A 17,628-nucleotide genomic window follows, 5' to 3' on the forward strand; every position below is an offset into this window, starting at 1 on the left:
TACGCGTACGGTAAAAAAAAAAAAAAAGTTTTTTAAAAAAAATGTAAAAAAAAGATGAAAGATAAGGTTGGCTCTTAAAAGAACCGTTGTGTTCATGCAGGGACAGAGGAAAGGAACCATGGGAAAATCATTCAAAGCTACAAATGTGCTGATCTATTTTGTTATTCACTAGGGAAACACTGGTCTCCCTATAACAAATTAGAGCTTTACAAAATGTGCAATGAATATCAACCTTCCGAAATCGAGGGTTCATTTCCAGAGGGCCAGCAAAAGGAGATTCTCCCCCCACAGATGAAGGGCTCACCTGAGCTGCAGAAGAAGGAGTAAGCTCTGCAGGTGATGGTCCAGGCTGAGCTGCTGTGGATGTACTGGCTCGTCTTTCTGAAGAGTTACCTCCAAAAAGTTGAGCATGTGTCCTTTTGTGTACATCCTTGAGGTGCCTCATCATGGTGTGATTCCCAAAGGAATACTTCCTGTCAGGATTACCTCTAGAAAGTACACGCTTACACAGCTTGCAAGTAACTAAGGGTGCATTCACCTTTTGCTGGCCTTCTGGAAAAGTAAAATAATCCCAAACATAAGAAGGCTTTACTTTCCTCGCTCTCTGCCTCAAGACAGTGCTGCTGGTGCTAGCCTCACTCTCAGAAGAGCTCTGCTGTTCTGCCATCGTATCCCAAAGACAAACCAGCTCCTTCTCCCAAGGGATCACAAGCAGAAATGAGGGGAATGGGTGTGGTGTAGGAGAGTTCTAGAACTGAAAGTAGTTTCAACCAATCAAAAGTTGTGTTTCATGATCACATGACCTACCGTACGCTTACGGTACGCTTACGGTGCGCTTACGGCAAAAAGTACGCGTGCGCGTAAAAAAGACACGCGCTTGCGCGCATGCGCATAACAGTCATTTCCCGGCACTTCCGCGTAACGTGCGCGTGTTGCGTAAGCGCGCACGCGTCCCACGCGCAGTACGCGCGCTACGCAAAGTACGTAACTATACGCAAGCAGCGTAGATAGATTACGGACGTTGCGTAAACCGTACGCTTACCGTGAGCTTACGGTACGCGTACTATAAAAAAAAAAAAAATAAATAAATAAATAATCTAGAAATAAATTTTACTTGTTTATTTTAAAAAATTTATATAAAATAAAAATTTAATGATTTTAAAAAATGAAGCATAGTCTTTATAAAAGGTAAAAAATTAAATTAAAAATATGTTTGAAAAAAATGAAGAAAAAAAAAAAAAAATTAGCATTTAAAAAACCTTGCAAATTCACTGAAAAAACCATAGGTTTCACACACGTTATAGTTAGGAATTAGCATTTAAAAAACCTTAGAAATTCACTGAAAAAACCATAGGTTTCACACACGTTATAGTTAGGAATTAGCATTTAAAAAACCTTAGAAATTCAGTGAAAAAACCATAGGTTTCACACACGTTATAGTTAGGAATTAGCATTTAAAAAACCTTAGAAATTAAGTGAAAAAACCATAGGTTTCACACATGTTATAGTTAGCTGGACATTTTACTCGTAAAAAACCAATGAAATTGCCCCGTTATAGTTAGTTCAGCTAACTATAACTCGCGCGCCCGCAATGCACTGCTGATGACGTCACATATTACATCACTCATGACATGGTCAGTGACATCACTCATGACATCACTGATGACATCTCAAATGACATCACTGATGACATCACTGATGACATCATCCTTGTGATAGAGTGGCAGACCTCCTCTCACCTTAATATAATCTTTGATACACACATTCAAAAATAGAGACTAAAAATTTCAAAACAATGGACATACCAATACCAGTTACAACAACCTCATCAGTAATTCAAAGATCCACATACACATCCACTCATTCACCAACAGTCCTACACAGTCACTCATACATATACTCACTCATCATATGTACTCATACATCTATACATCCTGTTACACAATGCCACTCATCCATAGAGTTACTCACACACATAGTCACTCATGCTAAAAAAGAATAAAACATACATTTACTTGCATATACAGTAATACACACACCACCATAATTACTTCTACGGAAACTTACACATACTTAGTCTTTTAAACAATCACTTATAGAAACACATACTTATTCATACAGGAACTCTTTCAATCTCTCCCTCTCATATATACTCACATATATACACCAATACTCACATATACAAGTTTAAAACATATGTAGTTACTCCTGAAGACACTATTGAGACAGTCATTCACTCACTAACACACCCATACACACACTCATCCACCCATACAGTCCTGCACACATGCTGTCTTCAACACATACAAACAGTGAGTCACTCATTCATGCATCTATGCACTACGTAATACCCCCCACCGTACCATGCAGACACTCAGACTGATACTCAAAAAAACAACTAATAACCTATATAGACACCCATGTAGCTACTCACCAACCCATGCAGCCACTTATACACAAAGTGAGAGATACACTTAATCAGTCAGTTACACAATCAATTTTTCAAAAACAAATCATCCATTTAGACACTTATATACCCATTTATTCTTCCATCGACCTTGAGATATACATATATAAAACATATTTAATTTTCAGAAAAACCCACATTCACTGGATGATGTCATCAGTGATGTCATCAGTGATGTCATTTGAGATGTCATCAGTGATGTCATGAGTGATGTCACTGACCATGTCATGAGTGATGTAATATGTGACGTCATCAGCAGTGCATTGCGGGCGCGCGAGTTATAGTTAGCTGAACTAACTATAACGGGGCAATTTCATTGGTTTTTACGAGTAAAATGTCCAGCTAACTATAACATGTGTGAAACCTATGGTTTTTTCACTTAATATATATATATATATATATATATGTGTGTGTGAGGCTTATAAAGGGGCAGTTTGAAGTGCCGCCGAGGACTGGCAGTGTTTGTACCCCAGGAAGAAGGAGCAAGCAGCTTCGAAACGCGTTGGGTTAAGTATTTCAGGACAGAGGTGCTGAACTTTCAAATAAAGTTTCCTGGTGAAACCATCCTTTGCGGAGTGCGTTCTTAAGCACAGGACGTGATATATATATATATATATGTATCAAACAAAGCGTCATCTTCCCAATTCTTGAAAACAACACATCCTGGCCACACAAAACCCTAGGTTTCAGGGACGTTACAGTTAGTTGGACATTTCACTCATACAAAACCATCGAAATTCCCCCATTATAGTTGGTTCAGCTAACTATAACTCGCGCCCACATGGCCCGTGGCCCCCCTCCCATGGCCCTATTTGTCCCCAGGGGACCCCATCCCCCAGGGCATGGCCAGTGCTCTAAAAAAATATATATATATATATTTGGAGGGGGGCTGCGTGGCCCCCCTCCTCCGGCCATTTATGGTCCCAGGGACCCCATCCCCCGGGGCCTGGTCTCTCGTTTGGGGACTGTGGGGGAAGCCCCAATTCTCCCATGGTCCTTGCCGGCTCCCCGTGTCTTGCGGGAGCCGGCATTGCTTTTACACATGGTGGGAGTTGCTAACATGCAGCTCCCCGTGTGGAAAAGCAATGTGGTTTGGATTTTGGAAGAGAGAGCAGGAAACCTGCTCTCTCTTCCAAAATCCAAACCACAGTTTGCTATGACAGGGCGGGAGCCGCAAGGCTCCCGCCCTGCCCTAGCACACAGCAGTGTCCTGGGGGTGGGCACCCCGGTACACTGCAGGAGCCGGCTCTGGCGGGTGGTGGTCCCCATGGCCATCACTGGCTTCAGGAGGGGGGCCGCGAGGCCCCCCTCCCAACATTGACAAAGCCCCGGGGGTTGGTGATCCCCGGGGCTCCGTTAAGGACCCCCACATTTAAATATTAGTGTCCTGGGGAGGTGGCGGTCCCTGGGGCATGTGGGGGGTGAGCCCCCCACACAGGTGTTTTAATTAAAAAAAAACCCAGGGGGTGGCGGTCCCCGGGTCAGCAGGGGGAACACGGCCCCCCCACAGATTATAAAACAAGCCCCATGGGGGATGGCAGTCCCCGGGGCTGCGGGGGGCATGTGCCCCCTCTGCAAATATTTTTGGCAGTCCCCAGGGCAGTGTGGGGGGGATTGGGGCCCCCCACACATTTTCTACTGCCCCTGGGACCTGGCCTACCTGGGGGCTTCAATTAAACGAAGCGCAGGAGCCCGCGCTTCGCTTTTTTTATTTTCTTGCCGGATTCGCGCACTGAGCGCAAATTCGGACGATATATATATATTTTTTTTAATGCTTTTTTGGGGGGCCTGGGGGTCCTTGTGGGACCCCCTGTGCAGGCCTAGGGGGTCAGGGTGTTTCTACCCTGCCCCTTTTCTTGTTTTGCGTGTTTCTTTTTCTCTTTATTTGTGCATCGGTTCTACCGAGGCGTAAGATGGCTGCCAACACTTTCTGGTTTGAAGTGTTGACAGCCAATTAGAATGTAGCTCGTAATCGGCACGGTGCGCGGATCCACCGCGGCCATAGATATCGAATCTTTTATTTTTTGATTTTCTCAGCAATTACTGAACGGATTTACACCATTTAAAAAAATTTCTCTTTCTGTACCAAGGGCTACCTTTTTGCCAAATTTGGTGTAATTCCATTCAGCAGTTTCAGCTGTAACTGTGTCTAAAGTTTCCTATGGTAAATTGATTTTTTGACCTCAATTTTTCGAATTTCTCAGGAACTACTTACCGGATTTACACCGTTTAAAAAAAAAGGTCTCTTTCTGAACCAAGGGCTACCTTTTTGCCAAATTTGGTGTAATTCCGTTCAGCAGTTCGGGTTGTAGTTGTGTCTAAAGTTTCCTATGGGAAATAACATGGAGAAAACACGTTTTGGGACCCCCGTTTTTCTTGGCCCCCGCTTGCCGAATCACCACGAAACTTTCAAGATAGAGCTGACCGTAATGGGCCATAAGTTTTGAAAATTTCACGAAGATTTGTCAACCGGCGCCAAAGTTATTGCAAAAACAAAAAATGATTTTCCTATGGAAACTAGGTCCTAACTATAACTATCGACTGGCGACCGTCAGTAGATAGATCGATCGATGTATGACGTAACAACGCGAGTCATTACAATGCGTGCAGTTATACCGTGGTCGTTACAACGACTGCGATGTTATTACGCTATGCCATTACAACGCAAGTCTTTACATCGACTTGCGCTAGATGGCGTGCTAACATTAGAATAGCGTAATTTACTATTCCAACTCCAATCCACTTAACAGTAGGGAAGGTGTTGGGATAGTAAACTACACTATTTGTAATGTTAGCACGCCATCTAGCGCAAGTCGATGTAAAGACTTGCGTTGTAATGGCATCGCGTGGTTACATCGCGTTCGTTGTAACGACCGCGATGTAACAGCATCGCAGTGTACTGAATGCGATGTTAACGATGTTTTCCATATATATTTATATATATATATATATATATATATATTTTTCAACAGCAATGTGGTCGGATCGCCAGATCGCTCAGCAGCGGGTGCAGACTACGGGCCAGACCAGGGGCCAAAATTAAATTTTTCAACAAAGTTTAGTCGCACACACCAATCCTTCCTTTTAACGCTTTTTATTCCAAGAACAGAGCCAGTCTGTCAACCAACGCGTTTCGGCTTTGCAGCCTTTGTCACGGCTGCAAAGCCGAAATGCGTCAGTTGACAGACTGGCTCTGTTCTTGGAATAAAAAACGTTAAAAGGAAGGATTGGTGTGTGCGACTAAACTTTGTTGAAAAAAAAAAAATATATATATATATATAGATATATATATATATATATATATATAATATTCACTCCACAGTTCGCCGCTAATCACAGGAAACACTCGGACACCTCCATATGCTGCAGAAAGTCTTTAATGGCAGACTAAAACGCTAAAACAATGCGTTTCGGCTTGCGCCTTGCTCACGCTCGTAGAAGACCAAAACACCCGTGATTATATCCACTTCCTTACGCTCATTAGAAGTTGGACTAACAATCTTATAGTGTATTTACATTCTTAGTAACTGTGGCGGCCATTTTGTAATGCGCAAACTTAATATGTTACACGTAGGTGATATCTTAAATAATCAATAAAATTAATACAATTGGTGTTTTGTAGAAATAACACTCAGAAATGCTCCCGAGTCCTGTGCCTCTCATATTTGGATTTACATTTACTCCAATCCAAAACCTATGAAATTACACTAGGTAAGCACGATATAATGTCCTGCATCATATCACTCTCATTGCAATCTCGCCCAAGTGGGCCAATAGTTAAGAAAATGACGCTGACTTAAAGGCATTCAGGAACCCAATAAGGGTGAGTCATGATCATTCAGTCTAGCCCAAGTGGGCCATAATACAAATTCCCATCATATTATCACCATTAAATGACAGCATAACAAAGTCAACAACCCATCATTTTTGTCACAGTTAATAGATGAAGTGCCCAAACCTAGAAAAGAGATTTAATTTCTTTTTTTTAAATCACAAAATCCTGGATACTGCCACAATATACAAATTAATTAAACATTCAGGTGGATTGCCAGCTCCTGACTGGAGTTCAGGCCTTTCGGTGCCATGCGGGTGTTTTGGTCTTCTACGAGCGTGGGCAAGGCACAAGCCGAAACGCGTTGTTTTAGTCTGCCATTAAAGAGTTTCTGCAGCATATGGAGGTGTCCAAGTGTTTCCTGTGATTAGCAGTGAACTGTGGAGTGAATATTTGGGATTTCCGCTATCCAGACTCGGACCGCCCGTGACTGCTTTTTATCCTTTTACATTCCTCACCGGGAGTTGTGGAGCAAATATATATATATATATTCACTGAAAAAACCATAGGTTTCAGGCACGTTATAGTTAGGAATTAGCATTTAAAAAACCTTAGAAATTCACTGAAAAAACCATAGGTTGGCTGGACTTTTCACTCCTACAAAACCATTGAAATTCTCCCGTTATAGTTAGTTCAGCTAACTATAACTCGCGCGCCCGCAATGCACTGCTGATGACGTCACATAATACATCACTCATGACATGGTCAGTGACATCACTCATGACATCACTGATAACATCTCAAATGACATCACTGATGACATCATCCAGTGAATGTGTGTTTTTCTGAAAATTACATATGTTTTATATATGTATATCTCAAGGTCGATGGAAGAATAAATGGGTATATAAGTGTCTAAATGGATGATTTGTTTTTGAAAAATTGATTGTATAACTGACTGATTAAGTATATCTTAGTGAATATATGGCTTAGTAAGTAATGTTTAAATGTGTAAATATCTGTATCAGTCTCTCACTTTGTGTATAACTGGCTGCATGGGTTGGTGAGTAGCTACATGAGTGTCTATATAGGTTATTAGTTGGTTTTTTGAGTATCAGTATGAGTGTCTGAGTATCTGTATGGTTCGGTGGGGGGTATTACGAAGTGCATAGGTGCATGAATGAGTGACTCACTGTTTGTATGTGTTGAAGACAGCATGTGTGCAGGACTGTATGGGTGGATGAGTGTGTGCATGGGTGTGTTAGTGAGTGAATGACTGTCTCAATAGTGTCTTTATGAGTAACTACATATTTTTTAAACTAGTATATGCGACTATTGGTGTATATAAGTGAGTATATGTGAGAGTGAGAGATTGAAAGAGTTCCTGTATGAATAAGTATGAGTTTCTATAAGTGATTGTTTAAAAGACGTATGGTGGTGTGTGTATAACTGTATATGCAAGTAAATGGATGTTTGATTCTTTATTAGCATGAGTGACTATGTGTGTGAGTAACTCTATGGATGAGTGGCGTTGTGTAACAGGATGTATAGGTGTGTGAGTACATATGATGAGTGAGTACATGTATGAGTGACTGTATAGGACTGTTGGTGAATGAGTGGATGTGTATGTGGATCTTAAAATTACTGAATAGGTTGTTGTAACTGGTATTGGTATGTCCATTGTTTTGAACATTGTAGTTTCTATTTTTGAATGTGTGTATCAAAGCTTATATTAGGGGAAGAGGAGGTCTGCCACTCTATCACAAGGATGATGTCATCAGTGATGTCATTAGTGATGTCATTTGAGATGTCATGAGTGATGTCATGAGTGATGTCACTGACCATGTCATGAGTGATGTAATATGTGACGTCATCAGCAGTGCATTGCGGGCGCGTGAGTTATAGTTAGCTGAACTAACTATAACGGGGGAATTTCAATGGTTTTGTACGAGTGAAAAGTCCAGCTAACTATAACGCCCCTGAAACCTATGGTTTTTTCAGTGAATTTCTAAGGTTTTTTAAATGCTAATTCCTAACTATAACGTGCCTGAAACCTATGTTTTTTTCTGTGAATTTCAAAGGTTTTTTAAATGCTAATTTCTAACTATGCCTACAAAGATAGGACATGCAGAAAGAAGCAACAGAAGTCCTCAAAGACGAAGAAAAGTGCAGGAAGAAGGATAACGTGCAGAAAGAAAGAAGCCTTGTTGCAAAATCATCCTGTACCCTCAACTTTTTCAGACGAATACTGGTGGTAACTGAGTCTGAGTAACCAGTCCTAGAGCCAGTGCTATGTTAAAAGACACTCAGAATACAGTGAACACACCTACATACACTAGGGAACACTATGCGTTTGCGTCCCCCTGTGATCAGCATGACCTCCTCTGTAAGCCCCTAGTATATAATAGGGCAGGGGATTAAAACTACCTCTTAAAACGCGGCACAGGCCGTGCTTGCACACGTCACCTCAGGCCCCGTCCCCTCACTTCCCCACTGTGTAAACACGCCCTGTGGCCGTTTTAAGTTGGGAGATTAAGTCCCCTTGAATCCTGAGTGTCCCTAGGGTCCAACTAGACCACTAGGTACCTCCAGTAAGCGCCACAGAGCTGCGTTACAGAGAGATGTAAAAAGGGGCACGGCCTAGACCACCTCTCTGCAACGCAGCGGAGTGGTGCTTACTGGAAGCACCTGGTGGGCTAGTTAGCCCCCAGGGGCCCTCAGGATTGAAGGGGAATTATTTCCCCAACTTAAAACGCGCCACAGGGCTTGTTTGCACACGTTAACTCAGGCCCCGCCCCCTCCCTTCACCACTGTGTAAACAAGCCCTGTGGCCGTTTTTAGTTGGGAGATTAAGTTCATTTGAATCCTTAGGGTCCCTAGGGTCCAACTAGCCCACTAGGTACCTCCAGTATGCGCCACAGAGCTGCGTTGCAGAGAGGTGTAAAAAGTGGCACGGCCTGGACCACCTCTTTGCAACGCAGCTCAGTGGCGCTTACTGGAAGCACCTGGTGGGCTAGTTAGCCCCCAGGGGCCCTCAGGATTGAAGGGGAATTATTTCCCCAACTTAAAACGCGTCACAGGGCTTGTTTGCACTCGTTAACTCAGGCCCCGTCCCCTCCCTTCACCACTGTGTAAACAAGCCCTGTGGCCGTTTTTAGTTGGGAGATTAAGTTAATTTAATCCTGAGGGTCCCTAGGGTCCAACTAGCCCACTAGGTACCTCCAGTATGCGCCACAGAGCTGCGTTGCAGAGAGGTGTAAAAAGTGGCACGGCCTGGACCACCTCTCTGCAACGCAGCTCAGTGGCGCTTACTGGAAGCACCTGGTGGGCTAGTTAGCCCCCAGGGGCCCTCAGGATTGAAGGGGAATTATTTCCCCAACTTAAAACGCGCCACAGGGCTTGTTTGCACACGTTAACTCAGGCCCCGTCCCCTCCCTTCACCACTGTGTAAACAAGCCCTGTGGCCGTTTTTAGTTGGGAGATTAAGTTAATTTAATCCTGAGGGTCCCTAGGGTCCAACTAGCCCACTAGGTACCTCCAGTATGCGCCACAGAGCTGCGTTGCAGAGAGGTGTAAAAAGTGGCACGGCCTGGACCACCTCTCTGCAACGCAGCTCAGTGGCGCTTACTGGAAGCACTTGGTGGGCTAGTTAGCCCCCAGGGGCCCTTAGGATTGAAGGGGAATTATTTCCCCAACTTAAAACGCGCCATAGGGCGTGTTTGCACACGTCACCTCAGGCCCCGTCCCCTTCCTTCCCCACTGTGTAAACATGCCCTGTGGCCGTTTTTTAAGTTGGGAGATTAAGTCCCCTTGAATGCTGAGTGTCCGTAGGGGCAAAATAACCCACTAGGTACGTCCAGTAAGCTCCATTGCAGAGAGGTGTAAAAAGGGGCACGGCCTGCACCACCTCTCTGCAACGCAGAGCAGTGGCACTTACTGGAAGCACCTGGTGGGCTAGTTGGCCCCCAGGGTCCCTCAGGATTGAAAGGGAATTATTTCCCCAACTTAAAACATGCCACAGGGCGTCTTTGCACACGTCACCTCAGGCCCCATCACCTCCCTTCACCACTGTGTAAACGCGCCCTGTGGCCGTTCTAAGTTGAGAGATTAAGTCCCCTTGAATCCTAAGGGTCCCTAGGGTCAAACTAGCCCACTAGGTACCTCCAGTAAGCGCCACAGAGCTGCGTTGCATAGAGGTTTAAAAAGGGACGTGGCCTCAGAACACCTGTCTGCAACACAGCTCCCTGGCGCACACTGGAGATACCTGTTGGGCTAGTTGGCCCTCAGGGACCCTCAGTATTGAAGGGGAATTAATTCCCCAACTTACAACTGGCCAGGGGGCGTGTTTGCAGAGTGCTGCAAGGAGGGGGCGTGGCCTCCAGCGCGATGCCGGTCTTTTATTTATTTTATTTTTTTAAGAAGGAGGGCTGTGTGGCCCCCCTTCTTTTTCTAATTTACTGGCCCTGGGGACCCCATCCCCCAGGGCTTGCACCCTAATTATTTTTGTTGAAAAAAATAAATTTGGCCCTCCCAAGGCCTTAACCCCCGGGTCATGACCTTTTTTTAATTTAAATTCTTTAGGAGGGGTCTGCGTTGCCCCCCTCCTCAGGCCACTTATGACTCCGGGGACCCCATCCCCCGGGGCCGGCCTTTGTTTTTTATTATTTTAAAAATATATATATTTATAGAAACACCTAGGACATGCTCGACAAACCGTATGTACCTATCACCATGACGATTTGCGTGATATTCATTAAAAGGCGACTATGCATAGAATGAATCCACATGGAATGTATTTACACCGCTAGTGAAGCTCTGACGTGTCTGATGCCCTACCGTGCCTAATCCCGGCGCCCCCGCCGGTGGGTACTCTCCAAGTAGACACCCTTGTCGTTTATTTATACAAACATGGGTAGCTATTGACGGACAGATTTAATATACACGCACACCAAGCCATTCAAAGGGGATTCGACAAAAATTCGACCAAACTATGCAAGAAACCCTCCTCACGGTTAATAAAAAACACATCCACCGCCGGATGTGTAATACTTTTTATTTTACTCTCTGGACAGGAGACGAACCTCACTTGAGAGTCACAGCGTGCTCCTGGCTGAGCCCAATGCTGTGTTACACCCACCAGTGCCCGCCGATTGCCTCACACCTCTGTGTTGTATTCCACCAGCTAGTGCGTATGCTATGACACTCTCTAGCCCATGTGCACTGTAACACCACCCTGTGAATATGTCATGCCACACTTGCCTTCGCATGGGTTATATTGCCCCATCTAACGTGCCTTCCACGATGCCTATGTTATAACGCACAGCGCATGCCATACATATTACAATCTGGGATCCATATCTTTGTCACAGTGCATATGCAACGTTACACTACCCAGCACCTATTTTATATTACAACTTTAGAGACTAGTTATGTTACACAACACTGCCCTGTGCATATTACACTCCAAGGCGCATATCGCATAGCACGCGCTAGTGCCTGTGCTATCTCGCACTCTCCAATGAATCTGTCATTGCGCACAATGTATTGCATATTATATTTCACGCCCTGGTTCATCTTATATCACACTTTTTGGTGCATAGTTTATACCATATACTACATCTAGTTTTCATTTTCAATCGTGCTCTCAGGACTATGTTCTATATAACACTGCGTCCACCTACCTTTTTCACAGGCATTACATTTTGCGATGGGGGTGGAGGGTCAGGGGGTGTTTCTGCCAAGTGAGCCCGGAGTCACAGTCACAAACGTCCTCTTCTTCCTGAATAAAAGTGAGATTATGCTGCATACTTGTTCATATTTTAAGTAGTTCGCACAGACACACATTTTAAAAACAATAAAGTTCCTAATACCCACCTTCTCTGAACAGTTAGCTTGCTGCCCCATCCACCTCCTCCCTATCCTCTGTTGTCTGAAGCCATGGACTAGCCTCCTCCCTCCTGCCATGCATGGTCTGATGTGCTGCCACTGCCCTCCATTTAGCATGATGTACCAGTCCACTCCTCCTGCCCTCCATTGCCCAATTCTTTGGCCCATCATTGACCTCCTGCTTAGCCTCTGTGCTTAGCTTGCTGCCCCTATTCTCCTTCCCCCTGCCCTCCGATGTCTTTGTGCATGCCCCTGCTCCATCCTTTTTGCCCACTATGTTCCATGGACCTGCCACTCCTATCTACTCTAAGTGTTCTATTGAGCTGCCACTCCCCTCCCACCTGCCTAGCATTGTCAGATGACTGTAACCTGTCCCTGCCACCTCCACCCTGCCTGTCCACATGCCATGCCCCTATCCCCTTCCTCCTGTCCTCCATGGTCCATTTTACTGCCACACCCTTCTGCCCTCCCAGGTCTGTTGTGCTGCAACTGCTCCTCCTGCCTGCCCCACGCGGTCTGTTGTGAGGCCCCTTCCCCTGAACTCTCTTATCTGTGCTCAGGTCCTGACCCTCCCTTCTATCCTCCATGGTCCTTTGTGCATGCCCCTGCACCCTCCTTCTTGCCCATCATAGCCATTGTGCTGCCACTAACCCTCCCGCTTGCCATGCATGGCCTTCTGTGCTGCCATGGCCCCTCCCACCTTCCCTGTGTGGTCAGCTAGCTGCCCCTGACCCCCTCCCACCTTCCCTCCATGGTCTGTGTGTATGACACCATAGTCTCATTGTTGCTCTCCATGGTGTGTCTTGTTTCTAGTGCCCATCCTGCCTGACCTCCATGGTCATCTTGCTGCTCCTGCCCTGCCACCTTGCCCCCAGCCCTCTGTTTCCATGTGCAGACCCCCTATTCCCTCCCTCCTGGCTTGTCTGTTCCATTGTAATGCCCCTGATCCGTCCCTCCTGCCCTTTATGGTCTGTTATGCTGCAGCTTTCTCTCCTGTCTGTCCATTATGGTCAGCTAGCTGCCATTGCCTCTTTCCCATCTGTTCTCTGTTGTCCATGTGCATGGTCCTGTCCCCTCCTTATTGCTTTCTATGGATTGTTGTGCTGCACTCCCGTCCCGCATGCGCTGTGTGGTGTATTGTGCTGCTGCAAACCCTGATGCCTGCCCTGTAGGGTCAGTTTGGTGCAACTCTCCATGTCCCTCCTGTCCTCTGTTATCCGAGTCCATGTCCCTACCCCAATTCCTCCTGCCTACCATGATTCAATGTACCATACTTGTGAACATTTTGAACTTGGTAAGAGGAAGATTTTTTAAAAAAACTGGGGTATTGATTTTCCCCTTTGAATTACATTGAAAAAGAGGAGATTGTAGACAGGAGACAGATCAAATAAAGCCCATTTGAGCTTAAAAACATTGGACGTTTCCTGGCTGAAACGGGTCTGTTGGCATGTATGGTTGTACTACCACTGCCTCTTCCTTCTGCCCACAATGGTCTATTATATTGCCACAGCCTCTCTTGCCAGTCCTGTATTGTTGGTTTGTTGCCCCTGCCCCCCTTTCCACTGCCCTCCATAGTCTATTGTGCTGCCACTGCCCTTCCTGCCTGCCCAGTGTGGTCAAATTGTTGCCTCTGCACTCTCCTACCTGCCTTCAATTTTCAGAGTCCGTGCCCCTGGCCTCTGCCTCTCAACAGTATCCCCATGAACAACTAGATTGCTAACATTCTATATTTATTACACAAGTGTGGAACGCCTGACGTCATCTTTTTTTTTTTTAATAAATATTTTTTCCGTCCTCATATATGCCACCAGTATATACTGTAGATGGAAACCCCATATGCCTTTCACATTATCAAATTGATACCGCTCTGGACTCAATGCGTGGCAGTAAGGGTCGCCCAGAGGTAGGCTGTTTCCTTGTCCCACTCCCCTGTCCTATGATGGAATACCTCGGACCTGGGGAGGACAGGATCAAAACAAATCTCTGGCATAATCATCGGACCATTATAACGACAACCAGGCCACCAATTCCGACCACACATTATCTGTATTCTCTACTTGGCACGCCATATCCATCTTGCTGACTTCTATAATGTTTCGTAAACAGTCAGTAAACCTGGGGGGGGGGCCATTGGATTCCATTCTTTGCAAATCTCTCTCCTAGCTATAACCATCACATAGAATATAAATTGTGTGGAATAATTATTAACGTTATAGCCGGGTGGTAAGCCAAAAAAGACTAACCTCGGAGAGCATATAATGGTAGTTGTTAAAACCTTCCCCAGGAAGTCAAAAATCTCCTGTCACTATTCAAGAATCTTTGGACATTCTAAAAATATACGTATATCATCGGCTGACGGGAGTTTACAGCACGGGCAACAATAGCTCACGCGTGTGTCCCTGGACAATTTAGCAGGGGTCCAGTACACTCGATAGATGTGAACAGATGGTTTCTCCTTAGATTGGCTGGTTTTATGAGGCTCTGAGACAAAGAGAAATAATCTGTCCAGATCTTACTTATTGCTTCGGGACTATCTGATATCAAATTACCCCAGAGACTAACCAACTCACAGTTTAACATTTCTGTTGCACCCAATAAAGCCCTATACCAAAATGAAACCTCCCGTTTCCATCCTCCTCCCCTGGAGACAGATTCAAGGATCTCAAGGTCCCTCTGTCGCTGTACCATCTGTCTTGACCACGAGGCGGAGAGTTGGTAAAACTTAAATCTTGTTAAAGATCCATTTGTTAGTGAAACCAAGGAATCCCAGTCCATAAGGCCCGAATTGCCCCAGAGATCTCCCCTTCTCCTCACCCCAGCTGTTTTTAAAGGTTGGGACAACTGGTCCTGAAGGCACTCCGGAGTGCCCGGGGAATCCCAGACTGGGGCATTAGCATGGTAATATGGGATTCCCAGAGCCCTCCGGACATATACCCAGTTCCTGAGGGCAGCCAGCAGGATCTTCAGACGGACTTTTTTATAAAATTTCTGGTCGCCAAATTTAAATTAAAAAAACTCTTGTCCCTGTGGTAAGTCGTGGAGCAAGGCCTGAAATAGGCGGCCCTGTGAGGTTGAATCCAGTTTATTGGTCAGTAGTCTAAAGTTTTTGAAGTGAAAGGCATGACAATACATGAGTAGGTCAGGTAAGCCTAGACCCCCAATTCTTAACCCCCTCCTTAGCTTTTTCCAGGCTTTCCTGGGAGATTTACATGCCCAAATAAAGGAGCCGATCTTACCTTGAAGGCACTTAATCTCTTTCTGTGGAAATGATAGGGGGATGGAATTATACAAAAAAGTTATTTTAGGAAGTATAGTCATTTTAATGAGGTTGACACGTCCATAGATATTTAATGGCAGATGACCCCATCTTGTTAATGTTTTTGTTATTTCTTTTACTACTGTCTGCCAACTAATTTTCTAAATGTTTTTCAGTTCTTGGGTTAAATTAATTCCCAAATACCTCATTCTATGTTTTACATTTTGTATAGGTGTAGTGTTATTCCATCCCATTTTTTCGGTCTTCTCCCTATTTATTTGATATCCCGAGAGCCTTCCAAATTCTTCAGCTAAATAAAACAGCCTAGGTATGGCTTCCACATGATTAGAGGTATATAGAAGAAGGTCGTCTGCATACAGAGCGACCTTAAGCTCTAGGTCTGCTATCTTAAAAGGTTGAATTACATAATCAGCCCTAATACCACAAACAAAAGGCTCAATATAAATGTCAAACAAAAGGGGGGACAAAGGGCAGCCTTGTCTCGTACCGCGAGAAATCTGAAACCAGTCGGACAAACCATTATTGACCAATACTTTAGCTCTAGGGCCCTGATAGAGAGATTTAATTCCCTCTATAAAAATTGAAGGAAACCCAAACCCAGCCATAGTGGCCCACAGATATTTCCAGTTTACCTGGTCAAAGGCCTTGGCTGCGTCTATTGCAATTAAGGTTAATGGGAGCCCTCTGTCTTCCGCATAGTCAATGGCTCCAATCGCCTGGAAGGTCAACTCATTCAGCTGCCTCCCCGGAATGAACCCTCTTTGATCCAGATGGATTATAGATTTTATAATTTTGGCAAGCCTGGTTGCCAGGATCCCCGAGTAGAGTTTCAAATCAGAATTCAAAAGAGATATGGGCCTGTAAGACTCAATTTTTTTTGGGTCCTTATTGGGTTTTGACGTCATCTTGATGTAATCAAAACTGTAATACCTAGAGTATTTCCTTTAGAAATTACATATATGAGAGGGTCTTATTTGCATCAAAATTATGGTTAGTGCTCTAAAAAACTAAAATGAGGACATATTTTCAGAGTTTTCAAATAGCGACAAAGAACTTTTAAATTATTTGTAATCTTTATGTTTTTTTATCCAGTTGACCACTTGATTAAATGTTGCACCTTGGCGAGAGGATGTGGTGTTACTTCCAGAGCTGCAGACTTTGCAACTGGGGAACCAGGTTGGAGTTTCTGCTTCAGCTCAACATTATGTGATTGTGGTCAAATCACTTAATCTCCCCATGTCTACAACCAAAATGAATTTGATCTTGTGTTATGTAACCAATGCTCATGTAAAGCATTCCAATACCTGACAAGTCTGCACTATATAAAACTGCAAATACACAAAAAATAAGTGTTTTGCACACTTCTGTCATTGGGCTACACGTGGGCAACATCTGGGTGACATTTGTGCTGCATTTAGGCTCTTCTGTGTCTGGTGGCCATCTTGGGAGATTTATTTGTTATGAAATTTCCTCATTTACTGCAGTCTCCTCAGTAGGAAATGCTTTCAGTTTTTTACTTTGATTCCATCAAGACGGTATTCAGATATGTCACATATTTGCCATGAATTCTGAATGTTAGCACTCTAGTTGCTCATTAGATCACTGTAGTAAAGCTACTGCTCACCACGGAAGTCTGCTGCTGGTATTAAAAGTGCATGTTTCAGTCTGCATATCAGAATTTTTTAATGAAATAGAAGAGGATTTGAGAAGTCACTCAAAATGTGTCCTAATTTTTCTTTCTTCAGCACTAATCATAATTTCTATGGCAAAATGAACCCCCTCATTGTGTTCCTTTTTAAATTAAATGTTTTAAGTGTTACCAGTTTATTCCAATCAAGATGGCTTCAGGTGTGCCATACTTTTGTCATAAGTAAGACAGTAAGAGCTCTAGTTGTTCTTAAGAACACTCTGGGACATTCTGTCATTAGGCTATACTTGGGCTACATCTGGGTGATATTTGGGCTACATTTGGGCTCTTTTGTCTCTGGTGGCCATCTTGGGAGATTTATTTGTTATGAAGTTTCCTAATTTCCTCATTTACTGCAGTCTCCTCGGTGGGAATACTTTCAGTTTTTTATTTTGGTTCCATCAAGAAGGCATTCAGATGTGTCACACATTTGCCATAAATTCTGAAAGTTAGCACTCTAGTTGCTCATTAGATCACTGTAGTAAAACTACTGCTCACCAGGGAAGTCTGCTGCTGGTATTCAAAGTGCATGTTTCAGT

This window comes from Triturus cristatus, chromosome 12 (assembly GCF_964204655.1).
Source record: "Triturus cristatus chromosome 12, aTriCri1.1, whole genome shotgun sequence".
In the NCBI taxonomy this organism is placed as follows: domain Eukaryota; kingdom Metazoa; phylum Chordata; class Amphibia; order Caudata; family Salamandridae; genus Triturus; species Triturus cristatus.